The sequence below is a fragment of the Lissotriton helveticus genome, chromosome 4_1 (assembly GCF_964261635.1).
Source record: "Lissotriton helveticus chromosome 4_1, aLisHel1.1, whole genome shotgun sequence".
NCBI classification, from domain to species: Eukaryota; Metazoa; Chordata; class Amphibia; order Caudata; family Salamandridae; genus Lissotriton; species Lissotriton helveticus.
The window spans coordinates 96,921,665-96,946,344 of record NC_136063.1 but is presented as its reverse complement, the minus strand read 5'-3'; the positions used below and the strand labels follow the sequence as shown (position 1 = coordinate 96,946,344).

Sequence of the window (24,680 nt, the reverse complement as noted above, 5' to 3'; positions counted from 1 at the left end):
CAGCTCATCCTCACCAAGGACCCGCACACCGCTAAAATCAACCTCCACGAGGGAATGAAGGTCGTCGCCGACTGGATGAAGAACAGCCGTCTGAAGCTGAACTCGGACAAGACGGAGTTACTCATCCTCGGACCCACCTCCTCAGCCTGGGACGACTCCTGGTGGCCGACCACACTGGGAACAGCACCGACACCCACCGACCGTGCAGGCAACCAAGAATTCATCCTCGACTCCTCCCTCTCCATGGCTAAACAGGTCAACACCGCCTCCTCCTCCTGCTACAATACCCTCCGCATGCTCCGCAGGATCTACAAGTGGATCCCGACTGAAACAAGAAGAAGGGTGATACAGGCCCTCGTCAGCAGCAGACTGGACTACGGCAACACACTCTATGCAGGAATCCCAGCCAAACACCTACGATGACTAAAACGCATCCAAAACGCCTCCGCCCGACTGATCGTCAACGCCCCCGCCGCAGCCACACCCCCCCCCCCCCTGAGAGACCTACACTGGCTCCCCGTCGACAAAAGGATCACCTTCAAGCTCCTCACCCACACACACAAAGCACTTCACAACACCAGACCAGCCTACCTGAACAGCAGACTCAGCTTCTACACCCCTACCCGCCAGCTCAGCTCCGCCAGCTTCGCCCTCGCCGCTGTCCTCCGCATCCAACGAACAACCTCTGGCAGCAGAACCTTCTCCTACCTCGCTGCCAAGATCTGGAACACCCTCCCTGCCCACCTATGGTAGATCCAAGACCTACTCGCCTTCAGAAGACTCCTCAAGACCTGGCTCTTCGAGCAGTAGCTGCACCCCCTCCCCTCAGCGCCTTGAGACCCTCGCGGGTAAGTAGCGCGCTTTACAAGTACTCTGATTGATTGATTGATTGAATCACAGTCTGAGGCCCAACAGTTCCAGTTATTTAAGAGCATGCTCCCCAATCTTGCTTATTGAGACCCATTGCTCTTTGCGAAGGACCCTAAATTCTCTGTTGTTTTTGCACATTCCACATGAATTCTAAACTGATTTTTCTGCTGATGCACAGATGTCCAGGCCCTACCACCATCCTGCCAGTGATGGGGAGTTTCTACTTTCCCACTATAATACAGTATCATGTTTAGCTACCAGGAAACCAATTCCCAATTGGATCTTGGAACTCGTCGCGCCCTCCCAGCCTTCCATCACCCAAGAATATTTCTTTGGGTTCTAGTTCCACTCGGTGACCCACCACTGCCATTAGTTCCCTTAGAATGTGCTACCAGTAGTCAAAAATCACCAGGAAAGTCCATATAACATGTAGGGAGATGCCACATCTGCACATTATGAGCAGTTGTGGAGGGGGATGTATAACGTTACCACGCGGTGCATCACAACGCGGTACATCACAACGCAGCTTTTACAACGCAAGTCGTTACCACGACTTGCGCTGCAGGGAGCTGGATTTAGGAATAGTATGATTTACTATTCCAACTGCAGCCTACGTACAGTAGGGAAGGTGTTGGAATAGTAAATCACACTATTCCTTAGTCTAGAGCGCCCTCCAGTGCAAGTCGTGGTAACGACTTGAAATGTAAAATCTGCGTTGTGATGGCACTGCGGTGTTTTGACTGCGTAGTAAAGGTTGTTTCACATGGAGGGTATTCTGTCCATGTGCCACTGCCAGTTTGGGTGGTAATGCACTCTGTGAAAGTACCAAAAGTATATGATCTAAAGAAGCAAGGCGATTGTTAAGGTACAGGGACCATTTTCGCCTCCATCCATTCATTGTTCTCAAGTTGGCTCACACCCCTCTCCCTTTCTTCTCTCAGCTGCTAGAAAGGGTCTAGCGGGTTAAATCACAAAGATGTATATACTCTGAAGATCCCTGCGTAGTTATTTTGATTTCAAGCTGGTTGAATTCAAGGACCACCCCCATCCTTTCTTTTTATGCTTCCAATGCATGGCTTATCCGCAAAGTCTTACAAAATAGACTGTTATGAAGCCTAAACTCTCTGGCTAACTACTAAAATGTTATAATGTGGCTTGTTTCCCATGCATCCCCTAATCTGGGGATGCCAATGAGGTTTAAAAAACTGAAGCCTTCCAGGGCAATCACCTGGGGAAGCTGCGTTCCGTGCCACAATGGACTTTGATTGGTAGATTTGTCCTGTCATCTACAGAATAGAAAGTAATTTATAAAGCACGCAAAGGCCCATGGGCATCCAGTATGTTTGAAGACTCAACTCAGCAGCGGCCAGCAAGACTCGCGGGAAGGGGGTAGGCGGGGGGAGTGGGGTCACGCAGGAGGTGGTGATTGCGGGAGGGAGAATTTTTTTTTTTTTTAATCACTTACTCTGCCCTGCCCGATTCTGCTTTGCTGCTTCTGCTCTCCTGCTCTCCTGCTTCCGATTTCAGGAACAGCAAGCAGGTAGCCAGTCTCCCTCCCCAAAGCCAAGCTCAACCCTGCATTTTCAGAGTTGTGATTGTTCTGAGAACAGTGACATGGCGCTTAGCCAGGGGCTGTAGGGGTGGCCCTGTACTCAGTGCACATGACTAGTTTAGGTGGCCCAAGAGGGCTAACCAAACAGTCACTGCGCACTTTTAGGAGTGGGCAAACCACTCCTCCATTGACCTGCACGCAGAGCAGCCCCGAAGCCCGCAAAGCAGCCAAATATAAAATGATAATAACTGAAAGGTACTACTCAGCAATAGTAAAGGGGTTCTAGTGATGGGTGGGAGGGTGCCGTACAACAAAGCATGCAAGTCATGGGAATCTAGAAGATCTAACTCAAGTCTAACAGCGTGGTTCGACCTGTCATAGAAGATCCAGTCATTATTATAAACCAGCTGCAAGGCCCAATGATATTTCCCGATAGCTGATTTTTTTTTGTTTGATCTGTTTATTAAGAATTACATTGAATAGTACAGTTACCAACACATATATTATCATATAGAACCAGTAGGTAGTCCACGAGATTGTGTTCAACATAACATTGCAGTGGCATGACGACACAGCTGACATCAGGTCTAACTCAGTAACCGCAGATATCATATCCCAGGTTACATACACAATTAAGATTCTTTGTACGTAACATTTTGTCCTGGTTGCAATGCAGTACGAACATATTGTGCGAGTACAAAGTGGTTACATATATACATTTCGTATGGCTTCACTCCACCCTGTCATTCCAATTAGCTAAATGATCAAAAATCTTATAGGTAACATAAAACCAAGAACATAACCAAAAGGAAGGGTAAGGAAGGAGAGAAGGAGCCTCACATAGGTGGGTAACATTTTTTGTCATCAATCAGTGCAGAAAGCATTTGCATAGTGTAGATACTTGCCATTAATAAAAACAATTTGCGGTATGAGACGAGGGACTAAACTTTCTACACTCACTCACATAAATCCTATGCCCGCCTGGACTATTTGTTAGGCTCTAGCGATATACAGATGTTGACCATGTCTGTTGAGATAGAACCAAGGCTGCTTTCAGACCACTCAGTTCAATGGGGAACTCTACTCTGCACAAACTCTTCCTGAACAGAACTCGACAGACTACTTGACTGCCTCCAGCGTACCTCGCTTGATCAATGCTCAAGCTTCTGAGCTTGATGCCTTAATCAAAATAGAGAAAGTAATAGCAGCCATCTCAAAGCAGAAGGCCCTCACATCTCTTGGTCCGGATGGTTTCCCGACGACTTTCTATTAAGTTTGTTGTGCCTCACCTGCCCACCTTCTTACTAAGGTCGATACTCTATTGTTGGCTCCGCCACATTCCCTCCCTCAATGACGGAGGCACTGATAGTAGTCATTGCTAAGCTCAGAAAGGATAGGCGCTAATGCGGGTCCTACTGCCGTATCCCCTTGTTAAATGTTGTCGCTAAGCTTTTCACAGGCATCCTAGCAGCCCTTCTTGCTCCCTTGATGCTAGGTCTAGTGGAACCAGACCAGGCGGGATTTATCCCATAGCAGGAGTGTGCTGACAATACAAAGAGAATCCTGCACCTCATTGATAAGGTTTTGCGCTCCAGAAGAGAAATTATGCTCTTTTCCATCAATGCTGAAAAAGCTTTTGATTCCTTACACAGGCCTTATCTAAACCAGTCCTAGCTCTTTTTGGCCTGGGAGAGTGGTTCGTGCCTTGATTTTAAGTACTTATGATGACCCCAAGGCATCTGTTAGAGTTAATGGTGCTAGTACAGCCCATTCCCAATATGAAGAGGCACATGGCAGAAGTGTTCATTAAACCAGGAGGAAGAGGGTCTGAGGGATGGCTTAACGACCCAATAATACTACTATCCCTAGGAACAGTTACTTCAACAAAAGGTAGCAAAGGGTCAAAAATACAAACTAAGTTAAATCCCTACATAGCGACTGGACAAGGAAAGGAAAAGAACCACTAGTGTGTGTAGTGCGAGTCACACAGAGGGTCTTCTATCAATTGAGAGAAGATTCCCATCAGTCACCACTCGGATCCGCCCTTCATCATCTGGGATCCTTGAGTGAGAAGAACTGTAAAATTAGGTAAGGAAGTGAAAAAATTATTTATTGAGGTTCACTTCAATCCTAAAGCTAAAAAAGGAGTGCGTAGTGGTCTAAACAAATAACCACTGTTGGAAAAGCGAGGTCGACATGTTTCTGCAGACTAATGAGATCCACAAGGTATCCAGCTGCTTCTTCAGGACCATAACGCTACTGCTTACAGCTCTTCTCACTCTTTCTCCTAGCACTTCACTTTGCACTTCTATTGTTCAGCACTGCTTTTCAGTCACCATAATGCATTTAATGTTCCCCTCACATTGGACACCATAAGTAGGATTAGGCTATCTACATCTGCCAGTCCACCGTGGGTCCCAGAATTTATCTTCGAGGGTGAAGGATCCCAGATGATGAAGGGCGGATCCGAGTGGTGACTGATGGGAATCTTCTCTCAATTGATAGGAGACCCTCTGTGTGACTCGCACTACACACACTAGTGGTTCTTTTCCTTTCCTTGTCCAGTCGCTATGTAGGGATTTAACTTAGTTTGTATTTTTGACCCTTTGCTACCTTTTGTTGAAGTAACATGGCAGAAGTGGCCTTTGTCACCCCTGTTGTTTGCATTCTACCTAGAGCCGTTTGCCCAACAAGTGAGTGATAGCCCTGTAATAACTGGAATGTTCTTTGAGGGAGGCAACATGTTATCACACTGCATGCTGATGACGTTTTTATAGTCTTAAGTAACCCACAAACAACTTTGACACACTTTTTGAGTGAGGTGAGACTGTGTGGGAAGGCCTCTGGTTTTCATATTAATCTGGCTAAATCGCAAGCTCTCAGCTTGTCCAACACGCCTGACTCCATGGCCTATCTGACACGAGAATCCTTGATTCAGTGAAAGACGGGCTCCTTCTCTTATCTGGGAATAAGGCTGGCCTCAAAGCTGAAAGAAACCAAAAATATTCATTAACAAGCCTTAGTTAGGAGGGTGAAGGCCAACCTTGCTTATTAAAAACTATACTCCTTGTCTATATTCGGCCGGGTAGCGGCATTAAAAATGGCCATTCTTTGGGGGTGTGGCCTGATCATGGACCAAGAGAGCTGCAGAGTAGTGGAGCTCCGGTCCAAGCCCAAAAATCCATAATCATCCTGGCCCGTGGAGACCAGGCGGTGGCGGTTCATGGGAAAGACAATCAAACCACAGCCGAGATAAGCGGAAGTTGGAACCGAGTGAGGATGAGCAAAATGGCTGAGCTTGCTTCACCGTGCACTGATCAAACGTAGGCCAGAATTAAAGAGGGACAGCAGCCACTATGAGAAGCTGCGGTGGGAATCATTAAGACGGCCGAGAGGGGCCCTACAGAGAGAGTGAGGAGCGGCACTTGGGTACTCACCGACACGCATCCAGAATCTGGGCCCGTAGATGGAGGGGCTGCTGGGGATCAATGCGGCCCCACCTCAGCAGGTGCAATGAGGCAAGAGTGCCAGAACTTTGCCTGCAATCCTTCCTCCCCGCAGCGATGACTTGCAGCCCACTCGAGGATTTGAAGCGATGTAGGCCGCACTCACACTAGACCCCTAATGAAGATCCTGGGCATGTAGTTGGGCCCCTGCTCGATTCGACAACAGACCCGAGAGGCGGGGCAGACTGCGTGGGTGGGTCTGCTACCTAACGACCTGGTAGTGAGAGGGCCGGCAGAGTGTAGAGGAGATGCAGCTGCTGCAAGGGGCTATAGTGGTAAATATTAAGGCTGCCTAGAAGCGGAGGCCCAATGGAGGAGGTGGGCGGAGGCACCGGGGCTACTTAGCACACATTCCAAGACTGAGACTGAGGAAACACATCTGGATGAAGTAGCTCTACAGTACGCACAGTAAGATGGACACATGTCTATGCATAACTACACAAAGGAATGATAAGTTGACACCCTAAATGTGTGGATACACAATATCTACTAAAACACATCCAACACATACCCAAACTACATCATAGGAAGAAGGTCAAGCTAAATGACATTGAGAGTGGCCAGACCAAGAGGAAATACTTACCAGATAACATGTCTCCCAATGCAATGTCTGCCCCATCTGGATGTCAACACACATAGACGTCCATCAAGCATCTACCCTTGTCATGTATAACTCCAGCCCTGATTCCAGGGGCACATCATACAAACCACTTCAACTTGATCAGCAATCAAGGATGAAACAAACACAACTGCACTTACACGTCACTAACTATACAACAACATCAAAGAGTCAGAAAAATAATGACAAGACAAATGTCATCCAAACTGTAAAGCTTTGTAATGAACAAATGAAATCCTTCATCAAAGTAAACATAAGCCAATGGCCAGTCCATAACGTTCAAAATGTGCCACAGCAAAATGCTAAGTCAAAAACTTGCCCTGTCTGACACTGTCAGGAAACCATTAACACAAGAGACCGTTAGTAAATTCACTAGTGGTCAGGGGGGTTTCAGAGAGGAAGAAGACCGGAGTATGTCCTCCCTAAGAAATATATTTCACATAAGATACTCCAATCACACTCTATTAAGACAAGTTGTCAGATAGTGTGTGCTATAAGGATAAATAAACAACTGTAGTAGTGAGGATTGCGCACTCAACCACTTAGGGAATGAGGGCCATGCTAGTCATGTCTGTGTTGTTTTAAGGGAAGAAAACTAGTTCTTATTAGTTACCCTCACACACCCTAATGGTGTCATGCTTCATCATCGGGTCACCCCGACCCCTAAAAGTCGAGGTGGGCTCAACCACAGTGTTGGGTAGCTCTTTGGATAGATGAAGGAAGGGGGACTTAAAGATAAAAAAAACTAAATCTGACCCCTGGTTTCCCTTTATTCTTGGGTCAGATCGGGTTATTAAAAAATTTCTAAAAAACGGGTCTTTTTGAATATTAATGGTCCTAAGACCCTAATGCCAGTGCCGTCATGTTTCAGTCCACGAGGGCCATAAAGGTCCAGGACTTTCTTCAGGTTCTGAAAAAATACCGGGGATTGGTATAAAACCGGCAGATAAAGGTGGGGCCACTGTTATTCAAGACACCGCAGCATACCAAATGTCATGCCTGATCCTTTTGAGTGATACCAAATTCTACCAGAAAATCAACAGAGACCCAACAGAGAGACTGAGAAGAACCATCAATACAATGACAATGGAAGCTCTAGATAGGGGCTGGATATCGAAGAAAGAACACGGGTTCCTGAATCAGGAGGAACCTAGAATCCCGCTGTTCTATACCATTCCAAAAATCCACAAAAACTGACTGGTTCCTGAGACCACTGGTGAAACAAATAAAATCATTTGTACAGGATACAAAACACATTCTCAACCTCCTAATGGATATTGAATATGACCCAAATGACAATATACTAGTATGCCTGGACGTTGAACCGCTATATACTAGCATACCACAATCTGAGAGCAACAATGTCATAGAAGAGATACTTAAGAAAGAGGAATGGGAATGGTCAGCACCTGTTGAATGGGTTGTATCCCTTATCTGTCTAGCACTAACTGAGAACTTCTTCAAATTTGAGGACCAACTATACCTCCAGACCCACGGGACATCGATGGGCAGTACTAGTTTCGCCCCGAGCATTGCCTGCCTATATATGAGCCAATTTGAGGACCTACACATTTGGGCTCCTAATCCATATACCACCAACATCTGTAGGTGGTATAGGTACATTGACTATATCCTCATGGTCTGGAAAGGGGACGAAGAAAGCCTGAGGAACTTTGAGAGTTAGATCAATCAGTTAAACCCACATTTGCATTTCACAGTGAACAAAGACAGGGAGACAGTGCCATTCCTAGACATTAATATCAACTCTGATAATGGCACCTTAAACAGCTCCCTGTACACAGAACCAATGGACAAGAACAGCTTGCTGAGGTTTGACAGCGCACCTCCTCGCACTCTCGGGGACAATTTACCAGTAGGACAGTTCCTACGCATTCGTAGGAATTGTTCCAACATTCAGGACTACAAGAAAGAGGCTAAGATTCTCACCTATAAGCTCCAAGAGAAAAAGTACCCAACCAGAATTATTGAAAATGCAAGGAAAAGAGCTCGAAATACCCCGAGGGAATCGCTTCTTGAAACTCATGAACGACCAGAACCAAAACAGCTGATCTGTGTTACGACTTTTCACTCCTCATCTAATGAGGTGAAGAAGATCATAAACAAAAAGTGGGACATTCCGACTTCTAACCAACTAACATTTGAGAAACCTATGTTCTCTTTCAAAAAGAATAGAAGTCTAAGAGACTCGCTGGTGCATACCAACAGCCTCCAACCTAAGATCAACATTCAACCCACCCTCTGGAATGCACAACCAGTAATGGGACATTTCTCGTGTGGCATGTGCATAGAATGCGAATTCACGGAACACACTAAGCACCTGGATCTGGGCTTACCCACCCCTTGGGAATAGAGGTCGCATACAAATTGTAATACAGAAGGGGTTATCTATCCCGTGAAATGTCCTTGCCAACTGCTATACGTAGGGATGACTTCACGCAAAATAAAAACTCGCATTTGCGAGCATAGAAGTACCATCAGGAGAGCCATCACGGCAACCAAACTGACAGCCCATTACGTGGAAAATCGTCATAAAGACACAGATATCAGATGGAGTGTTATTGAGAAGGTAAAGGCTACCAACAACTTACAAAAAAATACTGCTGGAAAAAGAACAACGGTGGGTATACCGTTTAAAAACACATGAGGTGGGATTAAATGACTCTATACCGTGGGGCCAGTTAAGGAAATGAGATCCACCCGCCATTGTAATCGGCCCCTAAGACACTTGAATTAGCGGCAGTAAACCGCACCGTTGGGGGACACATTAGAAAATATCATAGACCCCTCTAGTGTCTGGAAGTTGAGAGTATCCGTCCATTGAATCAAGTCCTGGTTGTTGATAATGTGTTGAGTGGGGGGCGGCTTGACTTGTTTTCCCCCATGCTCCTTTTTGTGTTGATGAACAATCTATGTTCAGCCAGGTCCTCACAGAGGTGGTAGCAGCACCCTCGAGACACTTGGGCAGATACATCCAGTTCCCCTGACATGAGGATTTAGCCACTGTGAAGGTAGATTTCTATGGATTTTGTCACATTCCAGATGTAATTGGAAATATTGGTGGTGGCCATATTGCTTTAGTACCATCACATGATAGGGAGCAAGTCTACAGCAACAAGGAGAACTTCCATTCTATCAATGTGCAAGTTGTCTGCCTAGCGGATTTGTCCATCGCAAATGTTTGTTCCCAGTTCCCAAGATGTGCACATGATGTCTTCATACGGCGAAACAGCATCTTACCCCAGCTGATGTCACAACTACTACCGGAGAGGGCCTGGCTTGTAGGTAAGTGTGATCTGTCCTAACATTGTGTGGGAATGTCAGGTTGGAAGATCTGAAAGTGTGTAACTAAATGTAGCCCACCTGTCTGTCTCCCATCTAGGATACTTAGCGTCTCCCAACTGGCCATGGTTGTTGGCACCCTTGAGTAATGCACAACGCAAGGGGAAGTCCGCTTCAATAAAGCCCATGGAGGAACACGGTGGCCAGTGGAGCGGGCTTTTTTGCTCCTGAAAGCCAGATTCCAATGTCTGGACAAGACTGAGGGAGCCCTCCTCTTCTCATCCGGGAAGGTGTGTAGGATCACCGTGGCCTGTTGCATACTCCACAACATTGCCCTGCAAAGGAACATCCCTTATATCGCAGTGGATGCAGGCCATGAAGACCCACTAGGTCGGACCCTGAAATGCCAAATTAAGATGAAGATTGTGGTGAATGGGAAGGAGCTGACTTGCATCAAGCTCTCATCCAGAACTACTGCTCCTGAGTGTAAGTATGGTGTGAGATGTGATGACTTTAATTAGTCTTGCAACTCTTGTAGTGAAGTTGTGAGGAGGATGCTACATACTAGTAATATATGGGTCTGGAAATATCTGAAGAAAGGTGTGGGTAGTGTAAGTGTAGGTTTCTTCAGCTGTAAATGTTGTTTCGGACTGTGTTCTCTAGTAGTTGACAATGTAATGTGTGTCATATGTATGTTTTCTCAGCTAATCTCTCTGTGTTGGTCCGTTTCAGGTACCTTTGCCATGTCATCTTCAATTGGACATTTCAGAGTTGTGATATTAGTAAGTATATGATGCTGTTCCGATGTACGAAGTGGACATGGAATCTTCTTGGGAATCTGTGTCACAGAGTTTGGGTGTACAAATCCGGTACCAAGACAGCTTGCACAGCGATAGGATTGAAGTTACCTGTCTCCCATTGGACTTGTTCCTTGTGGTGCTTTGGTCCTAATGAAATATGTGTGCCATCTTGTGATCCAACACAATGTTCTGTTGTGCCCAAATCATGCCATCCAGCCTTCACCGTGGCTAATTCCTCATTGTCTATGAACTCGATGTAGCTGTTGCTGTGTGTCCTCATTGTAGGCCAAAGTGCTTGTAGCACATCACTGACATTTGTTTATGACATTCCACCAGATGCATGCAATGCTGGATTAAAATAACCCTTGGATCAGAAACTGTTGTACTGACATGTATTAGTTTATTTGTTACTTTGATGTATAATTCCTTTTGTGAGGTGGTCAAATTGGCTCTAGTTGATGATATAGACCTAATTTGTTGTTGCCTATTGTGTGTGATATTGTCAGATGTATCCCCTCCTTCCATGTTGTGAAAGTCTGCCAGTGATTATGTGGTCACTGGCCCAGTATAAATGAAGCATGTCTTATTTGTTATGTGTCTGACATCATGTCAGCCTATGATTTGAACTAAGGAAAAAATAAGTTGTAATCCCAGACCCTTGTATGTATGTGTTGTTGTGACATGGTAGTGATCCTGTATTTTTTTTTACAAACATCATATCCATGCTTCCAAAAGTCCCTAATTTGGACATAACTTGTTCACATGATAGTATAGAAACAATGTTACATGTGAGAATTACAACAGAAGGCAATGCTTTGGTGACATCTGTTTTTATTTGAGTGACCAAGCCCTAAACATTTAGTACACAATAAATTGTGACAACAGAAATGTGCAGCATTCCATGTCCATTTGTTCTGGAGTCCAAAGTCCAACATGCTCCTCCTCCCCTCAGATATGGAATGGTGGTTAGGATTAGTCAACAAAGTTAATGTGTAGCACACACAGAACTACATTAGGTACAAGGGGCCTCATTTATGAGGCCGTGCGTGAGTTTTGCGCTTCCGATGCGTCACTTTTTGTGACGCATCGGCAGCGTAAAACATGCCTCCTGATGCGCACTATTTACAAAGTGACGCATCTAAGCAGATGCGTCACTTTGTAAACCCCAGCGCTACATTATACCTGCGTCAGGTATAATGTATGCAGAGGGGGCGTTCACCCGCAAAAAGCCTCGTAATAGTGACGCAGTGAAATCTATGAGATTTCACTGCGTCACTTTTAGGATGCTGTTGCGTCAAAATCTTGCGCCTGCCTCACAGCAGGCGTAAGACTGACGCAAGCCCTTTCACATGGGGCTTTCCCCGTGTGAAAGGAAGCCTTGCTGGGGTTGCGTCACTTTTGTGACACACTCCAGCAATGCGTCACTTTTGCGCCTAAATATGACGCATCAATCATGTCGCAGGGAGAGCGCAGTGAAAAGTGACGCATCGCTGTTTTCACGCAGCGATGCGTCACTTTTCATAAATGAGGCCCAAGGTTTCTTCCTGGCATTGGTGGGTGTGTTGCCATCCTGAGCTCCTTTGTTTTTGGCTGTGCATCTTCCCTTTTGACAGACAGGGGATCTGGAGATGCTGACTCAGGGGTTCATGCAGGTGTATCATCCTCTGTCAGGACCTCCCTTCATGTGCAGCATCAGATGTTGATGGGGCAGATGTACTTGGGTCACAGGAAGGGGTAGATGGATGGGGAAACGCACTGCAGGGGGTGGTGTTTTTTTTCTCAGCACCCCAACCAGGGATGTTACCTCAGTACGAGGTCACCTCTGTGCATCTTCTGGCCTCCTCCATGTGGGCGCCGGCCACCTCAGTGTGGATACCGGCCACCACTGTGTGTATTTCAGCTACCTCCTGGCATGTGTCCCGCTGCAGCTCCTTCAATTCCCGGATTCCAGTCAATACCTGGCCCATGATACTTTGGGAGTCTTGGAAGACTCCTGGACCTGGCTAATGGCAGCCTGGGTGTCTGTATCCTCAGCAGGCTCACTCTGGGGGCCCACATTTTCCATCCCATGGCACCTACCTGCCCAGGCCCTGTGCCCTTTGTACAGACTCCTCCCACCCACTAGGTCCTGGTTTCTCCATGACGGAGATAGTGCTAGCCAGATAAGAAACCAGGACTCGGTTGCACAGGATGATAGTCACTGTGGTAGGTTCACAGTTGGTAAGGGCAGTGGTTGGTAGTGTTATTGTAGCTGTGGTTGGGTCAGTGGTTGGTGGTGTTTTCGGCATAGTGAGCCCTACTGTTGGCATCTGTCTAGGCTGACCAGATGGGCTAGGACCGTCATCCACGTTCACATCTTGAGGAGCATCGTCATCACTGAAGGCATCTTGCTGGGGTGGAGAGGAACTCTCCTGGCTTTTCAACTGCTGTTCCTGTGCAGTGGTGGATTGACCTGTTGAGAAATGGAGAACAAAGTTAATGGTGGAAGTGATGTTTCTAAATCCACGTTGTTTGTGTCAAAGTTAAGGTATACCTAGAAAGTAACAAAATCGAGATTAGTATTGTCAGCTATTAGCGTAGGTTTGAAGTTGGCTACTGGACATTTGTAAACATTCAATCAAAGTATTACATTTCATCAGCTCATTAGATTTGAACCTATGTGGCATTTTGGCTTTAGGGATAGACATAACTCCAAAAATCAGCTCCCAACACAGTGTAGTCATACCATATGTTTTTGTCCCTTCCAAGGCCTAGTTGTGTCTAATTGAGGCAAAACCCCAGATTGCTTGTATATGGAGCATAGTTTATCATGTGAGAAGTGCAGAGTCAAGGGGTCACCTGGCAGTGTTAATGAGCTGAGTTTCATTCATTACTGACATGTTAGGGGTACACCGTTGTTGTAGTCACTCATGTCATCAATCGTTTCAGTTTATGGCTCTAGGACACCATCAAGCAAAGCATTCAGATGTATATTTGAGTTGAACATTTACTGTACATTGCACATTTCATGACTAGTGTGAATCAGTGGTATGATGGCCGACAAGTGAGAATGGGCAATAGCAGTCCAGCATCTTGGTTAGAGTTGGAGTGACGAGGCCTCATGGTAGTTGTGGTAGCTTTTTAATCTCTACTTACTAACACTTGAGAAGAGGTAAGCTGAATGACTAGTGTAGATCAGTGGTAACATGGCCGACAAGTGAGAAGGGGAAGGAGGAGTGTAGCATCTTGGTTAGAATTGGAGTGACAGTGACAAGGCCTCATGATAGTTGTAGTTACTTCAGACTCACTTTGGCAACACTTAAGAAATTATAAGGTGCATGAACAGTTAACATCAGTCGCAACCTGGGAGACAAGTGAGAAGGGGCAAAAGCAGTGTAGCATCTTGGTTAGAGTTGGAGTGACAAGGCCTCATGGTAGTTGTAGTCATCAGCATTTGATGGACCATTAGGGTTCCATAGCTGTTAGCAACATTTGGAATGGACCATACATTTACATATTGACACATATAATGGGTTCTGGGTTTTTTCTGTTGGTAATGCACTTAGAGACAGCATTGCAACATGTGGCATGTCATGGATTTGGATACATATGTTCTTATTTGCATCACTACATATTGCCACAGACCAACCAACATCTCTGATATTTGAGTATTGCATGGTATAAGTAGATAGAGATCCCAATAGAAAAAGCAGAGTTGAGAGCAAACAGGACATTGTGATATTGTGGTATTTCTTGAAGTGTAACTTACCACAGTGCACTCCCCCCTCTATACCTGACAAGCCCTCAGGATGCAGAATGGTCAAGACATTCTCCTCCCAGTGTGAGAGTCGTAATAGTGTGCTGGGAGAGCCAACGCCCGTCCTCTGTGCCTTCATGCAGTGGCTGTTGTACTTGGTGCGTACCTTCTGCCTGAAGTCGTTCCCATCTCTTCCTAATGTCACCCTGTATGCGCAGACTGGTACCAACAGCATTAACTCTGTTGACTATCCTGTCCCACTTTTCAATTTTCCTACTGTGAGCGTCTACTGGACTTAGGCTCCACTTTGATGATTTTATCCACGTTGAATGTCCACTTTTTCTCAGTGAATCTTGTTTTTTTTACCAGGCATGGTGACAAAATATGATGTGAGTGAGTATTTGAATCAAATATAAACAAGGGATATAGTTCAAAAGGTGCATAAAATAAAATTGAATGTGGTGGAGAGTGCTAACTGGTAAGATGGAAAAAGGGGTGCCTTGACAAAAAAATAATACTGACTATGCGGACGTGGTTCCCCGGCGGTCGGACCGTCAAATTCTTAATAAGCCCCTTAAACTCCAACTTTACCATTACTCAGGGTTTTAAATTACAATTCTTTAGAGACCAAACTTGACATTCATTCTTGCTCCCAACTTAATATGGTAATCCAGTGTTATCCTAATGTAGAGGCAGACCATGTAGTTGTGAAAAAAGAATGTAAGAGTTTTTCACTACCTGGACATGAAAAATTTAAAAGTACATATGCAACCTTTTAAATACACTGCACACAGCACTCTGGGTTGTGTGGGGCCTATCCCTGGTGGCTTTAATGTATTAAAAAGGAAGGTATGCATCTGATGTGCACCGCTGCTCTTACTTGCTGATGATCTTCTGTTTATGTTTTTGTTTTCCATGGGCTCGCTTTTCCACTAAAATCAATAAAATTGGTTATCAAAAATAAGGAAGCTTTAGGCCTGGCAAAAGTGTTATTTTCCCAGGTAAAAATGGCAGGTTAAAATGCACACACAGGCTGCAATGGCAGGCCTGAGACAGGTTTGGCGGGCTACTTAAGAGGGTGGCACAATTAGTGCTACAGTCCCACTGGTGGTGCGCGATCAAATGATGGACGGAATGCTGAACAACTCAAACAGTCAGCTCAGCCAAAAGATCTGGGTTCAATCATCATTCTTTTGCTCACCATGCCACCCCAGTATAGACCCAGCAATATGCAAATTAGTATTGACCCTGCTCGTCATGGGAGCAATCTAGCCCGATTTGCCATGGCAGGCCCGCCCTGGACTGGAAACAAGAATCCTGGGACTTGTTTCAGGGTATCACCCCTCATCAGTCAGACTAGGTTGAATCCAGAGGCACAGGGAGCAAGGAACCCACATTTCCTGTAATATCCAGTGAGGCCCAGGAAGGCACTCACGTAAGTCTGAGGCCTGGGGGGGCTGGCAGGCCAGGATAGTCTCAAACTTGGTCTGGAGGGGATGCACCTTACACCTGCCCACCAGGTGGCCTACATACACCATCTTTCCCTCCCCCATCTGGAATTAGCTAGACTTGATTGCCTGCTGCATGGCCTGATGTACCTCCTGGAAGTGGTATAGGTGTTTCTCCCAGATGGAGATGAAGACAGCTATGTTGTCCAGGTGGGCTGCACAGAAGGCCTCCTTCCCAGACAGGATCCTGTTCACCACCCTATGGAAGGTGGCAGGGGTGTTCTTTAATCAAAAATGCATCACTCTGAATTGGAATTGGCCCTCATGGGTTGACAATGCTGATCTATCTTATGCCTCCTCAGTCTGAACGATCTGCCGTACCCTGATGTGAGATAAAAAGTACTAAGGAATTTGGCACCACGCAGCCTGTCTATGGTCTCATTAGTTTGGGGGAATGTGGTGAGCGTCAGTCTTGGGGACTGAATTGAGTCCCCAGTAGTCCACACAGAAACTGATTTCTGGGGTGGTGCCCGGTGGGGCAGACTTGGGTACCAGCACAATGGGGCTAGACCAGTGACTGCTGGAGGGCTCAATCACCCCTAACACCATATATTAGAGAATGAACACAGGGTATTCTGAGACAGCAGTAATCTGCTGTTAGCTCTTTAAGCTGTGTGTTTTAGGTGTTGTACAATTCATTTTTTGGCTAGGAAAGTGCGTAAAGTTTTGTCCAAACAGAATTGTTGGAGGGTAAAGTTTGTTAGGCCCTTACCTGCAGAAGTCCAAAGTGTGGATTGAGCCTGTCTGTCTCCTAGGATATTGTGAAATGAGGAACAGCTTTCCAGCCCCCCAGGGCAGCAGCCTAAGCTTGCTGATTGGTTCCCTAGGTCCGAAACAACCCTGATCCCTCCTCTCACACCTGCCATGGCCCCTTAAGGGTTTGTTGGGTAAATCACATAACATTCTCCTCCATTTTGTGAGCTTCAGTTCCCCTGTGCCTAAGATTGCAGTGAACCAAGGACCAGGAGGTGGTAAGAAGGCAGGCTAGTGCTGTCTCTGTCCTGAAGTCTAAAAAGCGATTTTCCTTTACCTGTGATTGCATCATTTTCACCTGTTTTGCTTGTGGTTGTTACAGTTTAATAATTGAAGTGTTTTACCTGTCTGTGATTAAATCATTTTTCACCTGCTTTGTTTAGTAATTTGTCGTTTTTACTTGCCATTACTGTTTCATTTTACCTGTTGAATTGTGGGATTTGCGGTCCTAAATATGTTTTTCCCTCCTAATTTGTCCAGTGCTCAGATCTGTGTGTTAAGCAGTCCACCCCCATCTCCCATTTTGGGGCCGATTCCGATTCGGGAAAAACCGCTCCGAATAGCCGTTCAGAGCGTTTTTCCCGTACGAATCGTACCCTGCAACGTCCCCCGTACGTACGACGAAGTACGATTCGTAGCAGGAGCCGTACTCCGTACGAGTCGTACAGAGACCGTACGAATCAAATCCCCGTCCGAATCTCCCTCGGAACCCGCTGTACGCGACATCTGTACGGTTCGCGGCTGGTTTTTACGACCCAGCAAGTACGATATGTGTCGGGTACGCACTGTACGACCCTTTTTCTACAGGAGCTGAAAACAGCCATAAAAGCAGAGTTCGTGCCAAAACAGGTACGGAACGACCCCCCCCGGGTACGGTGCATACCCCCCATGATCGCAGGGGTACCCCTGCGATCATGGGGTGTACGCACCGTACCCCATGTACGCACCGTGCACCCATCGTACATGGGGTACGGTGCGTACACCCATCGTACATGGGGTACGGTGCGTACACCCCATGATCGCAGGGGTATGCACCGTACCCCTGCGATCATGGGGTGTACGGACCGTACGGTGTGTATGTGTTTGTGTGCTTTTCCGTACGACTCGCCCTTACGTGACGTGGACCGTACGAATCGAGTCCTCGTACCCCGGTCCGGATCGTACTCGTCGGGTCGTACGGCATGTGTACGAGTAATACGGCATGTGTACGAGTCGTACGGTTCACGGTTTCAGCCTTGCAATACGTACGGATAGCGACGATTCGGACGGATTCAAGGAATACGGATCGTACTAGGTGACTCGGACGGACGGGTATGATTCGTACGGAGAGGGCTCCGGATACAAATCGTACGGACGTTTTCTTTCCCGAATCGGAATCGACCCCATAGCGTTAGCAAGTGAGAGAAACCAGATTATCCCCTTCTCCCTTGGCAACAGAGGGTGAGCAGACAAAATATCGAGATTTCATTATCGACCTACAGTAATATCAAAGTTATAATATCGAAGGGACAGAATATAGAAGGTAAGTAATATCGATTTTGTTAATATCGATGTAAGTTATATCAATGTAAGTAATATCGATGTAAGTAATATCGATGTTACTAATAATGATGTTAGTAATGTTGATGTTACTAATATCGATTTTTATATGATTTGTATGTATATTATTATGTATTTAATATGTATGTGTTATTTTTTTTAATGTTATTTAAGTACATTTTGTATTTTAGTACCATAGCGGGTTGTGGGTTTATAGGGGAATAGGGTGGGAAGTAATTTAATTATACTAAATTAATTATTAATTTTTACGAATTATTAATTAATTGTTGTGTGTAAGTTCTGTAGCGGGTTCTGGGTTTTATCAGGGAATAGGGTGGGAAGTAATTTAAATGTAATAAAGTAGTAATTTATTTTAATTAATTGGTGTTGCTAATCATTTTATTGTTAATTGATTTGTAATTGGTAATTAATTTTTATTAATTGGTCATGAATTTTAATTAATTGATTAATTGATAATTATGTTAAGTGTATTATTTTATTATTTGAGTTTGTTCTTTGTTTATAGGGGAATACTGTGTAAAGTAATTGATATGTAATTAAGTAATTATTAAATTTATAGTTGGGTATTGATAATTAATTTATTGGATATTAATTGTTAATTGGTAATTTTTGGGTATGAAACTTAATTTATTCTTGTTTAATTATTAATTTTATAATTAAATATTACTAAATAATATGTATTGATATTTGTAATTAACATAATAATAAATAATTATTAATTGGCAATTAATGTTTGATAATTAATATTTTTGGTATAACAAATTATGTAATTGTTCAATATTAGTTAATTGGTAATTACTTTTTAATAGTCAATTTTTTTGTTATAAAAATATTTTAATGTTCAATGTTTATTAATTAGTAATGAATATTTAGTAATTATTATTAATTGGTATTATTAATAATGTATCGTTATTTAATTATTAATTGTTAATTATGTCTTTAATAATTATTGGTATTGGTAAATAGTTTAATAATTAATTTATTAAATATTTAAAACAATTAATTTATTTATAAGTATGTTATTTTTAATTTCTATGCTATCCAACACTTTCCCTACTGTTGCATTCTCTGGAGTGGGAATAGTAATTTTTACCCCGACGCTATCCAACACTTTCCTCTCTGGAGTTGGAATAGTGATTTTTACCCCTACGCTGTCCAACACTTTCCCTACTGTTGCACTCTCTGGAGTGGGAATAGTAATTTTTACCCCGACGCTATCCAACACTTTCCTCTCTGGATTTGGAATAGTGATTTTTACCCCTACGCTATCCAACACTTTCCCTACTGTTGCACTCAATGGAATTTGAATTGGAATTTTTACCCCTACACTATCAAACACTTTCCTTACTGTTGCACTCTCTGGAGTGGGAATAGTAATTTTTACCCCTTTGCTATCCAACACTTTCCCTACTGTTGCACTCTCTGGAGTGGAAATAGTCATTTTTACCCCTACGCTATCCAACACTTTCCCTACTGTTGCACTCAATGGAGTTGGAATTGTAATTTTTACCCCTACGCTATCCAACACTTTCCTTACTGTTGCACTCTCTGGAGTGAGAATAGTAATTTTTACCCCTACGCTATCCAACACTTTCCCTACTGTTGCACTCTTTGTAGTGGGAATAGTAATTTTTACCCTTACGCTATTCAACATTTTCCTTACTGTTTTTATTTTTGGGAGTTGGAATAGTATTTTATTCTCTTTGTTACTTAATATTTTTTGTATTGTTTTTGTTAATGTAGTATATAATTAATTATAAAAATATTAAAAGTACATTTAATGTTTTTAATTTGTTTTGCATAATTATTTAATTTATATTTATGTTATTATTTTGTGTATAGATGAACTTGCAATTTATAATATTTTTAATTATGTATACGTTATTAAAATAATTATTAAAACTGATTATTAAGTAAGTATCCATATTACATATTATATGTATATGTTTAATAGTTTTTTATTAAATTATGTGTATTACTTATTTATTTTAAATATTATAAAATATGTTACCAATATTTTTTTTAAACCGATATTTTTGCTCCGGTATTTTTGTAGGTCGATATTTTGTCTTTCGATATTTTGTCAGACATTTGCAACAGAGATATTATGCATCAAAGAGTGAAAAGAGGATGCTCTAAAACAGCAGTAATCTGCTGTTCGCTGTTTAAGCTGTGTTTTTTGGGGATTGTACACTTGTGTTTTGCCTAGGAGAGTGAGTAAAGTTTTGAGCAAACAGTATTGTTTGAGGCAAAGTTTGCTAGGCCCTTACCTTCAGAACTCCAAAGTGTTGATTGAGCCTGTCAGTCTCCTTGGAGATTCCAAGTTGAGGAGCAGCTTACAACTCCCTGGCCAGCAAACACTGCGTGTGGTCGGAGGGACCTTATAGAGGCTGCTATTGGATTCTACATGTGTGCACTGATTGGTGGTTGCATCTGGTGTTTCTATTGGATTAGGGTTAGTGTTCTCATTGGTTGGGTATTGAGGGTACCGATTGGTTTCTGGGTCAGTTATTCTATTGATGTAGGGCTTAGGGCAAGTGATATAATTGGTGGATAGGTTTAGGGTTTCGAATTGGTTCCTGTGGTTGGGCTTTGTATTGGACCTAGTGTTTAGGTTTTCCTGTATGTTTGGCTGCGGGGAATAGAATTGGGAGTAGGGCTGGGGTTAGGCTTTCTATTGGTTCTAGGGCTTAGGGGTTCCTGTATAATTGGCTGCTGGGAATAGGGTTGGGACTAGGGATGGGATAAGGCTTTCTGTTTGATGTAGGGCTTTGGGATTCGTGCCTGATAGGATGCTAAGACTAGGGCTGTGATTGGCTGTACGGTCTTGGTCTCCTATTGGTCCTAGGGCTTAGGGCTAGTGGTATGATTGATTGGGTTAGACATCAGGGTTCCCATTGGCCGAAGGTGTCACCTGAATACAAGGGCTATTTAAAGCCAGCGTTCAGGGCATCTCAGCCCAGGTGTCGATACTAAGGGCTTAGAGAGCTAGGACAGCTGCCGGTTTGAGCCTGTTCAAGACTGGTCGGACAAAGGGCCAGAAATACTGCACAATTTTACATTCACCAGCACCCACCCTAGCCCATCCACAACCAGAGTAACACACTCACAGCACATGTACTTACTAATTTACTACAAACTAACCATCTACAAAATTCAATGTCTCAACAATCTCTACAAAACCCCATAAACCAAACCTATACAACCTACTATCCAAGCTACCACACACTTCCACACACAGTACACACCTCTATTCTATAGCACTAACCAATCAACTCATCACTCACAGAAACCAAATCCACGCCATACTTAACTATATCTCATCCAGACACATACTCCCTTCTATAGTTACTCCGAACAGACCCCTTTTCATCACTAACAAACCTATACTCAGGGAAGGCACATTTGTATACCTGAAGCTACAACTTGACTTGCTGCACCTTCTGCTACTCTGATAATGATTTAAACTTAATAATACGGGGAACATCCTTTACAACGCAGATTTTACTCCGCAAGGCTTTCACAACGCGTCCGTTACAACGCAAGTCGTAACTACGACTTGCGCTGGAGGGCGCTAGAGGATTAAGAATAGTATATTTACTATTCCAACACCTTGCCTAGTGTCCACTGGGGCTGGTGTTAGATTAGTAAATTATACTATTCTCAATCCGCGCCCCCCACGCAAGTCGTGGTAACGACTTGCGTTGTAAGGGACGCGTTGTGAAAGCACGCGTTGTAATGGAACGCGTCGTAACGTTGTACATCCTAATAATACAATTTAAAAATATTCACTGTTTTATGTGTGGATCACAAGGTTAAATGCTGCTCCAGTACTTTGGGGAAATATCAATAGTTATTCTAATCAATGAAATCTTGACAAGTTTAATCCCGGAAGTAGGCACTGTATCACATCTATGCTGTGATGCCAAAAGCCGTTAAAAGGATTAGTGATATCTTACTTTACTGGGCAAGCTTTACTAGCTTTGTGATGTACCGCCTGTGTTCAACCCTGCATATACCCTTTTTTTTAATATATATAGCGGGAACTCGCCCAGAAGGTACTGGAGCGCTATGCATAAACAGCAGTTACATGACATAATACACTTTTTTTACATGGAGGGATTCATTTGCTCAGAATCACAGGATGTTGAGGAGACGCCAAGACTCGGACCCGGTTCCTTCTTCCAACACAGCTCTGGCCGTGATGCCACATCCTCTCGCAAATTCAGTGGTAGTGTGAGCAGTAGCTTCAAGCATGTTAGTTTAACAGGGGGAAATGCATGGGTGTTTATGAAGTGCAAGCAAACTCTCTATGAGCCACAACCTTCCAGTAGGGCGCCTGAAGCACCACTGCAGTAGTATTGCTTTTAGATTTGCTACAGACAACCACGGTAAGATGCTTGTAGGCACACTGCAGCCTTCCTCACCTTTAAGAAAGGCAGTCGTTGTCTTTTAGAAATGAGGTAGGCCCTAAGACACCTCTGAATTGCAAGGCATGTTGTCACATTTATGAGATAATTTTTTTGATCGCAGTAATCTCTAAAAACATTTTTTTGAATTTTCAGTGCTGCACTGACTTGCATTTTAAGGGCTTTCTGTGTCCTCGGTATGCTGCTTTTATGCAGACTGGAGATGCTTTGATTTTCAAGAAACTTCTGCCTCTGGTAAAGCTGTGCACAAATGATGCTGGATCTGGTCTGAGGTAGAGCTGTCTTGGCCGGAACATCCTATATTGGGCTTGTAGGACAGTTGCAGCTTTCTTCAACTTGTGCATTTTTTTCCTGAACAAATGCCCCCTCAATGCAGTCTACAAATGCATACAAGCTTCCCATTTACGTCGAAATTCCGCTTTATGATGCACAAAACACTTCCCTCAACGGTAATGTCTTTCAACACGGAGCACAGCTTTCTTTAGAGCTCTGTAATTACACTGCCCTTGCCTCAGCCTCACGTTGGCCTGGATGCTCGTGATGGCAAACTTCAACTTTTGGAACTTTTTCCTGCTTATGTCGCCACGATAAAAGGCCTTAATTGGGATTGCAGATTTGAACACGCACACTTCTTTCTTGGAGCGCATATTTCTTTAAGCAGTTTTAAACACCTCAACAGCAGAATATAGTCTGTTGTAAACCAGCACAGGTCGTTTTGTAGCAAGTTGCCCTCTGTGTCGACCTTGGATCACACTGACATCATTTCTAGGTCTTCTGTACCTCCACTGCTGCTTACATTTCTTTGAATAGACCTGTAATAAGATGTCGCTGGTTTTTACACAAAAGGGCCCACATGCATCAATCTAGGATTTTGCATTTCTTAAATAGCGAAAATTAAGGAATCGCTATTTAGGAAATGCAAAATCCTATGCATCAAGAAATCCTAAATTTTTTTAGGATTTCTTAATTTTCGGAAATTTCAATTCCTTAATTGCGAATCGCAATTAAGGAATGTCATTACATTGATTCCTAGGAATCAATGCCGTTTTGCATTTTTTTTTTTGCACTCGCAATTTGTTGATGCATTGCAAGGGTGCAGAGGGGGGTCCAAAGGACCCCCCCCTGCACCCCTGAAATGTATTTTCAAGTGCATGTTTCACACACACATGTCCTAAGGACATGTGTGTCTGTAACATGCAAGTTTAAAAAATGCATTTTTTTGCTTCTTTTAAAATTTTCGCAAATGAACACGAGGGGCACACATGCGATTCCTTAAATGCAAACGCATTTTTTAGAAGTGCAAAAAATTCCTAAAAGTTTCATGCATAGCAAAAAGTGATTTTGGAATCGCAAACGGCCGAATTTTCCGATTCGCACCGTTTGCGATACCAAAAACCTTTGATGCATGTGGGGGAAGAAGTGTTTCCTCTCTGGCCTCATTCACCAGAGTAGCTGAAGTAGGCAGATGGTGTTGACTTGCTTTTGTAGGTGGCGGGGTTTCATTGCGCTGAAAGCAATATGCAAATGTATAACTGCAGTACACTTATCAATTACTCTCAAGGTTCCCTTGCAGATACGCTTTTCAGTAATTATATGCCCCTTTTTAGGTCAAGCCTGCGAAAGCATGCACTAGCACATGTGCTCCCGCTTGCAAGACTTTTGTATCTAATAATGGGCTTGGAACCCGCCCATAGTTTACCATTCGATCAGTGGCATAGCAAGGTCAGGTGGTACCCGGCTTGGAACATTTCTTGTCTCCCCCCCGGCTTGACAAAATGGCAGAAATATGTGTTTAAAACACATACTTTTGCCATTTTGTCACCCCCTCAGTGATGACACCGGAGGCGGCCCGCACCCACCGCACCCCCTTCCTACGCCCCTGCATTCGATGGCATCATTGTCTCTCTTCTTTACGGCCTTCGCCATAGCTCTTTTCATAAAAGCGTGTTCAACTACCCGCCCCTGTTTCTTCTACGCTTCCCTCCCACCCTCCATCCCGTCCCTGTTTCTTCTCTCCCTTCCACTGCCAAGTATATCTGTGACTTT

At 44.0% G+C, this 24,680-nt stretch overlaps 1 protein-coding gene across 1 annotated transcript in view; it reads left to right on the top strand.

Annotated features, from left to right (window-relative positions):
* The window catches only part of LOC144828390 (GTPase IMAP family member 4-like), an 87,827-nt gene that overhangs the window by 60,307 nt on the left and 2,840 nt on the right, over positions 1-24,680 (top strand). The window lies entirely within an intron of this gene.